We start from the raw sequence: 14,332 nt of genomic DNA, 5'->3' as shown, positions 1-14,332 counted from the left end.
CATTATGGCTACCAGGCAAGATAGTCATCTGACATAACTCAATGGATTCATTCATTTCCACTTCTTTCAAAGAGGAGAGGCTGGTCCAAGATGGCAGTTTATTTCTGTATTTCATTCTACCTGTATAATGAAACCAGGTGAGCCAATTTTAACTAATCCATGAATATTTATTAAGGTCCTACTATGCATTCTAAAGGTTTTCTTGTGTAAAAATGACCTATTTTCAAAATACTGCAATTTAATAAGCAAAATTGATTTAACTTAAAGCATACTTCTTGAGTGTCTGACTATTGAGCATGACATAATTGCAAGTAAGTGATGTCAAGATAATGACTATGAGATGACTGCCAACTATAACACTGTTATTTGCTTACTGGGTTAGGGGGGAGAAAAGAGACTTGGTAGAAAAATGGTGACAATCTTTACAAAAATGTAGTTAGTATCTGATACAGCAATGAGGGACACTGGAACATTTGGAAACCTCAGATTTCATGGGACCTTAAGTGCCATGAAGGGGACATTTAAGTGTGCATAAAGGGGAAGTAATATCAACAGGATGAAAAAATAAAGAAGAAGGGTGACTCTGGTGATAGAATGATTCTAAGGACAGTTTCATTAACATACAAGCACAACTTTAGAGGAGAGCAGTCTTGGAGAAGAAAAACTGGTGTTTGAACAGTTTGAGACACTAGCAAAATTAATCTAGTTGTAAAGACTATGATGTTGGAGATAAAACACGTGTATCTGGATTTGATTGGCTGAGAGCAGAGTTAATCAAGAGGAGGTCAAAAGAGAACACAAAAAGGAAGGACTGACCTGGGGTACAAGGGGATTTTAATGTTATCTTCCTCAGTGAAGTAAACGGATCCTACTAGTGGGGCAAAGAATAATGATGGACTACAGCAAAAGAATGAGCAACTATAAACTTGAGAATCAGATGCGTGCATTTACATGAAATGCCTTAGCTTTTGTATATTTATTCCTATATAACACATACTCTGATATATTCATCTAGGAATAAGGTTAAACATAATAAAGACATAGAGGGTGAAGAGGAAAGCACTTTCTATCCATTTCTTTATAGTGATAGCAACATGAACTAACCATATGTCACCCCCCTGCATCCTCTGCCTGTAAGAAAATATGATCAGCTGTCTCATGATCCTATCACCATTACTCTTAGTCCATGAGGACACATAAGCCCTTTCCTCCTCCAATTGTTTTTGTCAAAACAATGAACAAAATGATTAACATACTACATAAACAGAGTGTAAGGTATTAAAATCAACTCCCACTATGGACTTCCTTTAGTTACACAATGTTCAAACAGAGCAGCATCCAGCTCCCGTAAAAGTGTGAGTATTGAATAGCATGTTCAAGGTGCTCATTCATAGAGAGAAGTCAAAAAATATTAATTACTATTATTCTCCTTTACAGAGGTAAAAAAAAAAAAACTGAATCATGCCATCCTGTGAATTCATCAAAGAGCAAAAAAAAAAAAAAAAAAAAAAAATACTTCTGAGCATGCAGTAGACATTTCTTCCCCCCCCCCTTTAGCTTTATACAACTATTCATAGTAAACATATGAAGGAAGGAACCAATCTATATTGTATTTCTGGAATTGAGTGGATGGTGCTAGCAGTAATTACCCGAGCATATGTGCCATTGGCCACAAGAGATTTCAGGACTTTTAATTAGTAAGTAGACAATGCATTTGGTTTAAGGTGTAGCACAATATAGTATGATATCCCTGCTAAACATGACCAGTAGGGAGTTGTAGACAGGGAACATGAATTCTATGATTGATGAAGGTTTGCTTTGATTGAAAATAGGGCTGGAAATGTAAATTTAGGAGTCATTAGCAGAGAAGTCATGTTTGATACCAAGAGTGGGAAAGGGAAAAAAAGACAGAGGGTGTTTTCCAGAAGAGCTGCTGGTGAGGGCTGAGGGTCTGGGGAGGAAGAGAATCAGTGACAGAAAAGGAGAGAAGAGACAGGGCTGAATGTCAGAGAAAACCAGGCACATACAGATCCAAGGCCAGGGCCGAATTCAGGTAAATGCATCAGGCATGTCCTAAAAACCCAGCAGTTAGCTAAATAACTAGTGTCACATGTCATATGCATGACTTTAGAGGACAGCAGGAGAAGGGTTCACCATGAAAGTTTCATTGTTTGGTATATGTATTGTGTTTCTATTTTTGTCTGACATTTTATACATTTTAGTAAGAATACAATGTTACATTGTGGGAAGGCACTGTGAACTGAAGTCCCCACCTACCTTCAAACTTCCACAGGCTGATTAAGTGATCGGTGTGATTAGAGGTGGATGGCTGCAGACTCAGAGCCAAATTCCATGATGCTTTCCCTAGTTCCCTCAATACCTATTCACAGGCTGAAAACAAGAGGCTACAGCTTATTAGGAAATGCTGGAAAAGCATTCAACATCAGAAAATCTTCATGTATGCCTGAGGACATATTCAGTGGACAGAGTACTTTGACTAGCAAGAACAACGGCATGAGTTCAATTCAAGGACCTGAAATCCCAGCACTGTAGAAAGTGGAAGTTCCAAGATCACACATGAAACATTATCTTCAGCCACAGAATGAGATTGTAGACATCCTGGGATACATGAGACAGTATCTCACTAAAATTTCCAAAAGAACATTGCTTTCACATCTTCTATATTTCACAATCAATGGAGAGATACATAATGTAGTTAAGATGAATTGTGTTTGTTTGCTGTGTAACAAGAATATAATATTTTGTTCAACATGGTTGGTTTTCAGTTCTTATTCAATTTTCGTAGTAGCCTTATGATGTAGTTATTTCTTATCTGTCAATTTTCAAATAAAGAAAAAAGGGCTAGGTAGGTTTAAGTGACTTCCGCAGAGACATATGACCACTCTTTTCACAAAGCTAGACTTTGGGCTATTCTTCTACGCCAAGTAATCTCCAATCAGGAAATGTGTTTATTTTTACCCTGAAGGCGAATCTCCTGCTTTCATTTAATCAGCAGAACTTCTTTATATGGTCTCAGCCTGAGTGCTACTTGGAGATGAGAAGCAAGAGCATGCTTAATCAATACAGTAAGAGTTCTCTGAAGGGCTGGTGGGGAAATCGTGAGAAAGCAATAGAAATTCCTAATGGGACAAGATTTTGTAATGTTATAGGCAGAGTTACAGCAGATTGGAAGTCAGGCAGTGGGGACAGATCTTGATGTGGGGTTTAGCAGTTTGATTGGTGTGAGGTAATGACATGTGAGGTTCAAGGACTTGGTAGCAATTTCCTTTTCATCAGACATTCTGGAAAATTTCTCTAATCACTTGTCAGTTTCTGGCCCACCCATCTGTCCACATGCACAGGCATGTTAACTCAGTTTGAAGTTAAAGGTTAAAACCTCAGCTGGATGGTAATTTGAGTCTCTATAGAAAATTTAAGGACAGAAATCTGGCTGGGATGAAGACCACAGGTTTGCTTGCATGTTAAGTACAAAGTTGTTGTTGGAAGTGATTGTGCATATAGATAACTTGGGGAACTGAATGATATTATGTTTGGAGGAAATTTAGTCAGAAGCACTTTTGGGCCAGCCTCTGACATGGTCACTGGTGTCTTCCCTACACTTGTTTGTGACTAATAATTTCTGGTTTTTTCTCTAGTGACACATAGAAACAGAAAAGCATGTAAGACCAGCTAATAAGTTCAGCTGTAGCTAAAGAAGATAATTAAGTGCACAAATGCCTGTTTTGTGGTCATTTATTTTAAATAGTAAAATTGTGATTTTATTTACATAGAAGGTCTCCACACAGGAGGAATGACTTTATCCTAACTGTCAGAGTATAGAGGGCATTGAGACATGGAACATGTAACATCTGAAGAGAAGCTCAAAATGAATGTGCACAGGGCAGGGATAGAGAAGTGTGACATTCCATCTAAAGGAAACACAAAGTTCACAATGGCCTCAAGTGTCAGCTAGACACTGTTCTTCAGGATTATGTCACTGAGCAGAAATTGTACTCGAGTGCTGAAGGACAGTCTGAACAAGAAAGAATAAGTTTTGTCTCTTTCTATAATTCAGTTCTTCAACCCAGGTAAGCTATCAAAATGTTCTTTCCAAGATGCTTTAGTTCCTGACAGCAGCGGAATGTTTCCTTTGGCTCTAATCCTGTAGAGCCCTCCTCCTTATCTTCTTTCTGTCGTTTATGCAAGGCAGCTTGATCTGCGGAACTCTTCCCCTCTCATAGCTGAGTTTTTCAAACATGATGCCTTGTCCAAACTCTGAGGGACGACAGTGGCAGTAAAGTTCAGCTATCCTGGGAGTGTTAATAGTATCCATGGATGTATAGGTAAGCTATCTTGGATAAGTAGTGAGTTAACAATATTAATTTTTTGTTTTAATTTGCCTTATTCAAATCAAAGTTTATTTCTCTTGAAAGATGAGAACAAGCTTACTTTTTCTTTTCTTCTTGGAACTTGTACCCAAATAAAATTTTGATCCCTCTGGGTGATCAATATTATCTTAGATTTAGAAACTTCAAGTGAAGTCTAAACATGAACCATCAATAATGGATGTTTTGGGCGCTTAAAACTGCAGTGCTTTGGAATGCCCCACCCAACAGCCTTACATTTCAGAAGGGCCCAGTGCCCAGGAGAGTTAAAACCCAGCCTACTAGATCCCTCTTCTTCTTTTTCCAGACCCACTGTGTTAAGTATATACAAGAAACAGTGGCTTTGGTGAATGTTTTCCTTTACATAGGACCCCACAAGAAAGTGGGTGAACCATGCCTCCTAGGGTACTTTCTCAGGCTTTTTGTGAAAAAGAGCTCCGTGGGCCATGGGTCCATTCACAGAGCTTGTGATCTATAAGGACAGAATCAGTCTTTGTTTTGATGGCCCAGTGAAATTGGGATTTTGTGCCACCTAACATGGCATAGGTTGCTTATGTTGATTAAACTTAGTGCCTAGTATGAATGATGTTTGCAATGGTCATTTTCTGAGTTATTCACTCTCTGCATTATCAACATGAACATTTTTTCACCATAAACCTAGACACATGCATAAAAGACTGGATTCCTTCATTGCTGTTCATATTAGATAGTCTTTTAATTGAATTTATACCAGATTGCACAAGTCTGGCTGTCTCTCTTCAACAAACTACTCACCTTGGGGATTAAATATCACCTTAATCCCTACATTGACCTATTGCGGTAAATAAGGATCAGGATAAACAAATAGGCCGAATAGATGTTTATTCAGGGAGAAATAACTTACAACCTAGACAGATGAACACCAGGAAATTCAACCCTATCCTCTCCTGTCCGAGTCACGCCAGAAAGAGAGAGCGCCTTCCTGGCCCCCTCCGACCTCCTTCCTCAGGTCACCTCCACCCATCGCTCCACCCCCCAATGGGCGTGGTCAGTGCTACAGAAGGACTACCTCACTACAATTCCCCTTTTAGTCTAAATTGACCTTTAATAGGCTCATAACTGGAGGTATGCATCCCTCCTAGTCCAATTAATTCTACACAGTGTTTTCAGGTTAATGTTCCCAATGTTATCACTTCTGTGCTCTGATTGTACTATTGACAACTAGTTGAAAGTTCCATACCTAATTATGACTTTAATTACATCCTAGCTTCATTCCTCACAAATACCCTTTATCAATAGGCATAGTGTTTATCCAAATATGACAGCTATTTTCTTAATATTCTCATGATAGACTCATTGTCAAAATGACCTCAACTCCATGTCTGAGTCTATGTTCTTTGCAATATGATTTTAAAACTCTTGACTTACTCCGGAGTATTCTTAGGCCTTTCTCCGATAAATAGACTATATTGGAAGTGAGAAGGTGACACTTTAGAGCCAGACTTCCAGGGCTTTCTGTTTTTCTATGATTTACCTAAATTTGTCATTAATCTTCATCTAGAGTAATATGTCATAGATGAGACTAGAACCCAATCAGGCCAGATCCTGTGGCCAAGTCCTTATGTCTGTACCAGAGTTCATGCAAAGTCAGTCAAGCCCACAAACTGACACAGAGATGGTCAGATATACAGATGTGGGCTTGTTTTCCATTCTTTACCAGAAAAACCACTCACCCTTTTTGGATATAATTAGACATTTTTATGCAACAATCATGACTTTTCAAGTCTGTACCTTTGTCAGGTTATGATAGTTAACTTTTAGCTTTCTTCATTTCTCTGATTTTTACTTTACTTGGTCTGTCTTTCTACTATCTTAAAGTCTATGATGTCTTCCTACTCAGCTCTTAAGTTCTTTGATGAAGATTTGCTGTGTATCTGTGCCAAGTTTTATAGCTTTGCAAAGGAGGGCAATCCAGCCTCTTGTCTTTGTTCTGGGAATGATCTTTCTGCTTCAGATTGAGCATATTGCTTTGTTATACTTCAGGTCCATCCACCAACAAATTTTCTCACACTTTGTTCTATCTTACCTTTCAGATGCTGAAAGTTATTATTCAGTGAAGACCTTCCTTCCTTCCTAATGCTGTGCAATGATATGTAGCTGGAAACGAATGAGAGCCTCACAGGCACCATAGCTATTGTGGTGGCATATGAGGTATTCACTCCCATGGGGATTAATAAAAACTGTAGCTCAAAAGGTTGGAGACTGTAGGATGATGAGTCCTGTTTGTGGATTCATGTGGGAGAGTGTGCTTCTTTTCTTGAGCAAACATGCATTATATATAGAGATAGAGGCAGAAAAGCCAACAATAGTTTTAGGGGATTGAATAGTTTGTTCTAAAGATCCACTGAGCCTATGCTTCTTCAAGTATAACTTGGATAGATTTGCTTTGTAATAATGTGGAGGAATCCAAGTAAACATATCAGGCAGAGTCAGGTTGCAGATGAACTGAAAGGAAGATTTTAAGAGTTGGTCTAGTTGCAAAGGAACCTAAAAAGTTCCAGTACTTGAGACTTTGTCTATTCTCCATGATATCCAGTACATTTTCTCAGCATAAAACTCTGATGAATTTTGTAATTGTCAACCCCAGTGCCCCTCTTTAGGTTTGAGCACCGTGCCATAGCACTGTTGTCTCTGTGAGGCCTTTGAGGTCCCTGCCAAGAGCAGAGCGGTCACTGTGTAGATCCTAAGAGCTCTGTTTGCTGATGTCTTGGCCCAGCAGCTGGTCTTTCGTTGCATTAGGTGGAAAAGGATGAACTTAAACTATACAGAAAGCTGTGGAAATGATGTTGCCTGAGATACTTGGGAGACCACCACTATCACTCACTCAAATGCTACATAAATATTTAAAAATCAAGTTGTAATTCCACTTCACAGAAGCAACTTAAGGAAGGGAGGGTTTATTTGGGTTCATGGTGGGGAAAAGTTGATTTTAAGAACTTGAGGCACAAGATTGGTGCTAAGCTAAATTTCTTATGTATGTCCCATGCTGAGGATTTTCCCACCTAATTAGTCTAATGAGATAATCATTCATTATCTTAAAGGTGATTCTAGATCCCACCAAGTTGATAAGAATGTTAACTATGATACTGCCCATTCATAACCTTCATCATATCATTCTACATGGTTGTTATTATAAAACTATCTTTTCTTACCTAATTCTTTTTAACTGAAAAAACAGTTTATACTATTATATACTGTTATAAACTATCATTTTATTATATTTTTTTTCATACAAGGTCTTGCTATTTATAGATCCAGGGTTAGTTTTTAAATCTCCATCCATCTATTGAAGCTTCTACCTTGCTGTGATTATAATCATGTACTACTACCATATGTGCTTTTTTTAACCTTTGTTTTTTAAATACCCATTTGACTATATCCTATTTAGTAGTATAACATAGTTTTAGCTATTTTCCTATGGATGGACATCTGAAGAATTTTATAATTTTTGATAATTAGCAGCTGTTTTATTATAAGCAATACATGTGCTTGCTTTCACATCTGCTGTCTAAATTCTTTAGAATAAGGTCTAAGGAATGTTCTTCTTGAGCCAAAGTATATAAAAAACATCAGCAGTCCAAGGTGCTTTGCCAGTTTATGTGTGTACTCACAGAATTTTCATTAAACATTACAGAAAATATGCTAATTGTGTTTGGCTTTCTATAAAATATTTATGATTCCAGCACTGGCAATAAGTAAGTTAATACTGTATGATGGAAAACAATCAGGTTAAAGGAATGCAAGAAGAAAGCACTATGTTATGAAGAATTGTGCTATGATGATTCAAGTTTCTTAATAAGAGTACAAGCTCTAATTCATGAATCAAGCAAGATCAACAGTCCCTAATTGGTACAAACATATTGTGAGCAACATACACAGAAACAAAAATATTTCCAATTGCTGTACATTTTCATTTTCATAAATATACTATCAATCTTAGATGTGTAATGATGCCCAGGAGCCACAGATGGTTCTGTCTTCAATAGAAAATCTAGTCTATGATTTGAAAAGAAATGGAACAATGTCACCTAGACTGCCCATGAATCCCTAGGGCCCCACTGACATTCCACATTTTCCAAGAAAGCACAAGCTCATTAATTCCTAAAATATCTTTCCCCACCCTCACACCACCATCAATCTCCATGAAAGTCGACAGTCCTTTAAGATAGAGCTCATAGACACATACAGTATATTTTACAAATGACAAATGGGTAGCTGAAGGGGAAACCTGCAGCACCCAGTCATTCTTATCACAGCTAATCTTCTCAGCCAGTTAATCATGTGGTCCTTCCAGTTAACAGGGTCTTTTTAAATTCAGAGAGAGAGGATTGAGGTAATTAGCCTTACCAGAGCCATTGATCTTAAAGGGGATATACTCATTCAAGGGCTTTCACTTAGCTTATGGGATTCAAAGAAAGGAGTTCCTCCAAGTTCATATCTACTCTCCTATCTTCAGCTCAAAATAGTACTGAGTTAAGGTTAGCATTAACTGGGTTTCACGAAAATACCTTTTACACAGAATCAGATTTGAAAGCAAGGGCATTTTACAATCAATGAATCTGTGTGACTCACATTTTTTTATGTATTACTTGCTGTAGTTTAGTTAAAGGGGCATTGTTGTCAAACAGGAACTCAATTAAAATTGAGCCAGGAGATTTGAGGGAGAGAGAGGAAGAGGGGAAATGGAGAGGGAGAAGGAGAGGGAGAGGAGGAGAGGGAGAAAGGACATCCTCATCTTTTACAGGAAGTTTTGGCTCTTTTTATTATATTAATCTTGCACTTTTTTTTCTCCTCTAGTCTCAGGTAAATTTGACAACAGACTTTTCCAAATCTTGGTTCAATAACCAGGCAGAGGTTGACATCACAAATTCTTTGCTGGATGCCTTTTTACTTAGTCTCTGGGCAATATCTTGAGCAAACAAATCAGAAAGATTCTATGAACTGAATTGATGACATTTTCAGAGACAATGGTAAAATGTCATTAGAGATGCAATTTAACTCCATTCTCAATTGTTGTTGTGATTATTGCAGATCACTGGGTTTTTGTTTAAAACAACAACTAAAAACAAACAAACAAAAAATCCTCTTACTAAATCCTTTCCTATTTTATTAACAGTTTTTCATGTAAAATAAATTTTTAAAAATGTTATTTAAATAAAATTTAAAAAAAAAAAAAGAAAATCAAGAGGTCAAGATTACATGACCTGTCCCCAAAAGAAAAAAGAAGAAAAAGGCCAATGTGCTGATTAGTTTTATATTAATTTGACATAAGCTAGAATCATCTTAGAGGAGGAAGCCCCAATTGAAAAAAAATGCTTTCATAACATTGGGCTGTGTTACAAGTACGTTTTTCTCTCCTGCCTGGTCCCGCTGCCACACCAGCCCCAAATAACACACTGAGATGCTGTATTAGATATAAAGCTGTTAGCCTGTTACTAGCATTTCTTATTGGCTAGCTCTGCTTTAAATATTAACCCGTTTCTATCAATCTAAGTATTTTCACGTGGTCTTTATCTTACTGGAGAGAGGGCCTGGCGTTCTACCTTGTTGGTCCTACATCTTGAAACTCTTCCCTACTTCTTCCTCTCTCTTCCTTGTCTCCTACTCCAGCCTTTCTTGCTTTCCTATGGACCAGCAGTGCTTTATTCATTAACCAATAAGAGAAACATATTTACAGAATGGCATCTCCCATCAGGGCTGTAAGCAATCCTGATGGGAACTTTCTTAACTAGTGATTAGGGTGGGAAGGCCCAGCACATTATGGGTGGTGCCACCCTGGGATGGTAGTTAGTACTGGATTTTATGATAAAACAGGCTGAATAAGCCATGAAGATCAAATCAGTAAGCAGGATCCCTTCATGGCCTTGCATCAGCTCCTGCCTCCAGTTACCAGTCATTGTGTTCCTGCCTGAACTTCCTATTATAATAAACAGTGATGTGGAAATGTAAGCAAAATAAACCCTTTCCACCCTACCCTACTCCTCCCTCCGTCCCCCCCAAAATATTTTTCCATGGATAGGAGGTGAGGAGGAAAGATCATAGCACTTGATTAAAGTGCTCTCTTATCTTTCTCATTCTGATAGTAGTACAATTTACACCAGAGATCCATGACATCTTAAGTATATTTAGTCAGCCAGATTTTTAGAGTTCTCTTTATGAAAGCAATTTTGTATTTATGTTTGTTTTCTTTGGAAAAGTCTGTCTTCATCTTAAATTCTCTTGTGATTTGTGCTTTATCTTTCAATTAACTTTTCAAATAAAACTACATTATGGGCAAGATCAATATGGCCCTTGAATTTTAGGTTTCTTGAGTTAGAATTTACCTTATCTTATCGTAGTTAAGCACTGAGGGAACCCTTGAAATAATGAATATTATTCCTGTAAGATGAAGTTGTTAGCAGTATAGCTGTATACTTAGTGAATGAGGACCAGCAATATACTAGTAAGTTGAAAATTATATATGGAAATGGGGTCCACATTAACAACTTGAATATATATATATATGATATATATATATATATATATATATATATAATATAAATGTTATAGGTTGATGAAGAAAAATACTTTACCCATGATGATAAAATATTAAAAATTGGGTACTTTACAACCATCTTCTTTTTTATTTTAAAATAGAGCAAAAAAATTAATTTGAAAAAAACAAAAAAGTCAGAAGTAGAGCCTCAATTGTGTTTGGAAATTCATGAGGTGGATGAGTGAGTAAATGTACCTGCTGCCAGGCTTGATGACCTGAATTTGAATCCAAATGACCCACATGACAGAATGAAGGAACAAACTCTCACCGTACAAGTCCTTTCACATTCTGTGGCATGTGAACTCCAACATCCTTTCCCTCTCTGTCTCTCTCTCTCTCTCTCTCTCTCTCTCTCTCTCTCTCTCTCTCTCTCACACACACACACACACACAAACACACACACACACACACGTGTACACACAAAAACACAACAAGATAAATGTAATAAAAAAGAAATTGATTTTGATATTGCTTTTAAGACATATAATCAATACACATGTGGGAAACAAGGTGGAACCTTTAACTTACCTACTATAAAACCAGTTAAGGTTTTATAGCACACATTTATTTGAAACTTACTGGCATGGAAGCTGAACCTACTAAGGCATGTTGGTTCATTCCTTGCCATGCATTTGAAACACAGTCTGCACTGACTACTAAAAGATCATGATGTAAAATATCTCTGTGATTCATCTATAAGTCACTATAAACACTTTGTGCAGCTCACTTTATAAAGATTAGGAGCTTTATGCTTCAGAGGCATCTTCTTTAACTAAGCCTGTAAAGGGGAACATTCCACAGAAATATCCAATATGACTTTATACTCCTATGCCATCAGACCAATTGAAGAAAAATAAAAATAAAACAAAATATCAGTGACAGAAAAAGCAAAAAAAAAAAAAAAAGGATAAAAGGATACAGTGAGAACATAGTGTAGAATCCTGCCCTAAGGACCTAAGGAAGCAACCAGAAAAGAAGATTGCACCTCCAACCCTTAGGAGTAAATATCACTGTCAATGAAATATGGGATGGGATGCTGGTGCATGCCACTGAGGACATGGTCTAGTTTAAGCAAACAACTAACATATTTCAAACAATCCTAATCTGGTTGAATAATGCACTCAAAATCAACCTTCATTTAGTTGAAGGAAAAAAAAAGCAGGGGTAATAATAGAAGTTTTGAGTTTTCAACTTTTATAAGACAAATCTCTATAAGAAACTTTATAGAATAACGAAGCTTCATTACAGTGAACATGAGTTGCCTGGTCTGGTCCAATGATGAGTCATTTGAGATTTTAAAGAAGTCAGACTAATATAATTTTAATGGAATTTTGAGGGCAACATTAGATTGAAAAAAAAAAAAGTTTTGTGATCTTCTGAGAAGAAAGTCTGACAAATCTGGAAATTGTTTGACCATGAAGGGAGAGGAAAAAAATATTCACATGTTCATTCTCAGACTCTTCTTACAAGCAAATTAACTTACTTTTTGGGAAAGAAGGTATTATTATCAATAAATGAAACTCTTGTTAATATATAATGTGGTATCATTGAAATTATCATTTGTTTTCTTTCTAATGAACAAGCATCCAATTATCTCTTCATTTCAACAATACTTACTGAGATGAAACTTAATGCAATACAGTGTGCATCACGTAAAGTTTACAAATATGAAGAAAAGTCTTATTGACTTTCTTTAAGTTTGAGGGTATGTCTTTACATCTATTCTATCACTATCCATACAATGCATTTATGTTTTGTATGGAGATACATATATTTATGCGAACAGAATTTTAACTTTGTAAGAAATTATATGTAATTCACATTATTGGTTGACTGAACTACTATAAAAGCTAGAAATGAGAGAATACATAAATTTCTGTTTTTGCCATCTGACATACAATTTAGCAAAGAGAAAATACAAGGAAATCACTGTAAAGGCATAGTCTATTATTAAGTAAAGATGCAAATAAAGCAACTAAATCTATATTTTTTGCATTAAACAATACACAGAGAAGGAAGTGGTCTTAACTAAGGGCACCAACCTTCCAAAACAGACCCTGAAATCTTTTCCATGAGTTCGGAAGAGGAAGCAAGAAATCTTCAGAATATGGAAGAGTAGGATGGCATGTGTAGAAATTCAGAACAAGATCTGGTTTTGCACACACAGAGACACACACACACACACTAGCTGCTGGGGGGGTGCACACAATACAATACAAACAGTGATCATTGAGTGGGTCTCTGAAGCTCTGTGAGAAAGCAACGAACTTGACATTTTACAGAATCTAAACAATAATATGTTACTGACAATACATAGCTATCACTATTACTTAGTTCAATTTATATTGTTATTTTATTTGAGATTTAAATTTGTATATTGCTTTTGGATGTAAAATGTTCTCTTTTTTATTTTATTTATTTATTTCCTTATTTTACATATTGATCCCAGTTCCCTCTCCTTCCCTTCTACCTGTGCCCCAGACCCCCCTTCTATCCCATCCCCCACCCATGAATGTATCCCTTGTGCATGAAAGGAATTTGGGTGCACATTTCCCATGAACAGATACTCCCTTAGCCTAAAGACAGGAAGGAGGTCCTAGACCCTACTCCAAATGACTTGACAGATTTTGATGATCCTTCTTGGAAGTGAAATGTTCTTTAAAGGCCTGTGTGAAAAAGGTTTTGCTTGCCAGCAACAAGTATGGTTGGGAAATGATGGTGACTTTAAGAGGTGGGGCCTGATTGGAGGAAGACAGAGCACTGGGACATAGTCTTGAAAAGTATTCTAAGACCCAGATGCCTTCAGTATTCTCATGAAGAGCTTCCTCCAACATGCAGCACTGTCATGATATATTGCCTTTTCTCAGGCACAAACACAATGCAAACCTGACCATGGATTGAATCTTCTAAACTGTGAGCCAAAATCTTTTCTCTTTTGAAGTTTATTATGTCAGATATTTTGCTACAGTAACAGAAAGGTAAATCTCACATGAACACACATGCACATGCAGACGCTCGCACGCACACACACACACACACACACACACACACACACACAAAACACACACAGTCAAGCACACATGTATTCACACATATACTCAAATACACATAAATGCACACACACACACTCAACACTTATGTATAGACACGCATACACATACACACACACACACACACACAAAGGCCCATATACACAGGTACATTCATACACACACAATCACATACAAATAACCATTATCTTTATATGAATTTCATTCAACTTAAAATACAAATTACTTATATGTTAAAAGGTAACATTCACACTTGGCATAAATTTCAGAAGTCAACATATTGAGATATACCATCTCTAACTTCTTCACGAAGCATTGACTGG

The sequence above is a fragment of the Phodopus roborovskii genome, unplaced genomic scaffold (genome assembly GCF_943737965.1).
Source record: "Phodopus roborovskii unplaced genomic scaffold, PHOROB, whole genome shotgun sequence".
Lineage (NCBI taxonomy): Eukaryota > Metazoa > Chordata > Mammalia > Rodentia > Cricetidae > Phodopus > Phodopus roborovskii.
This window is presented reverse-complemented; position numbering follows the sequence as displayed.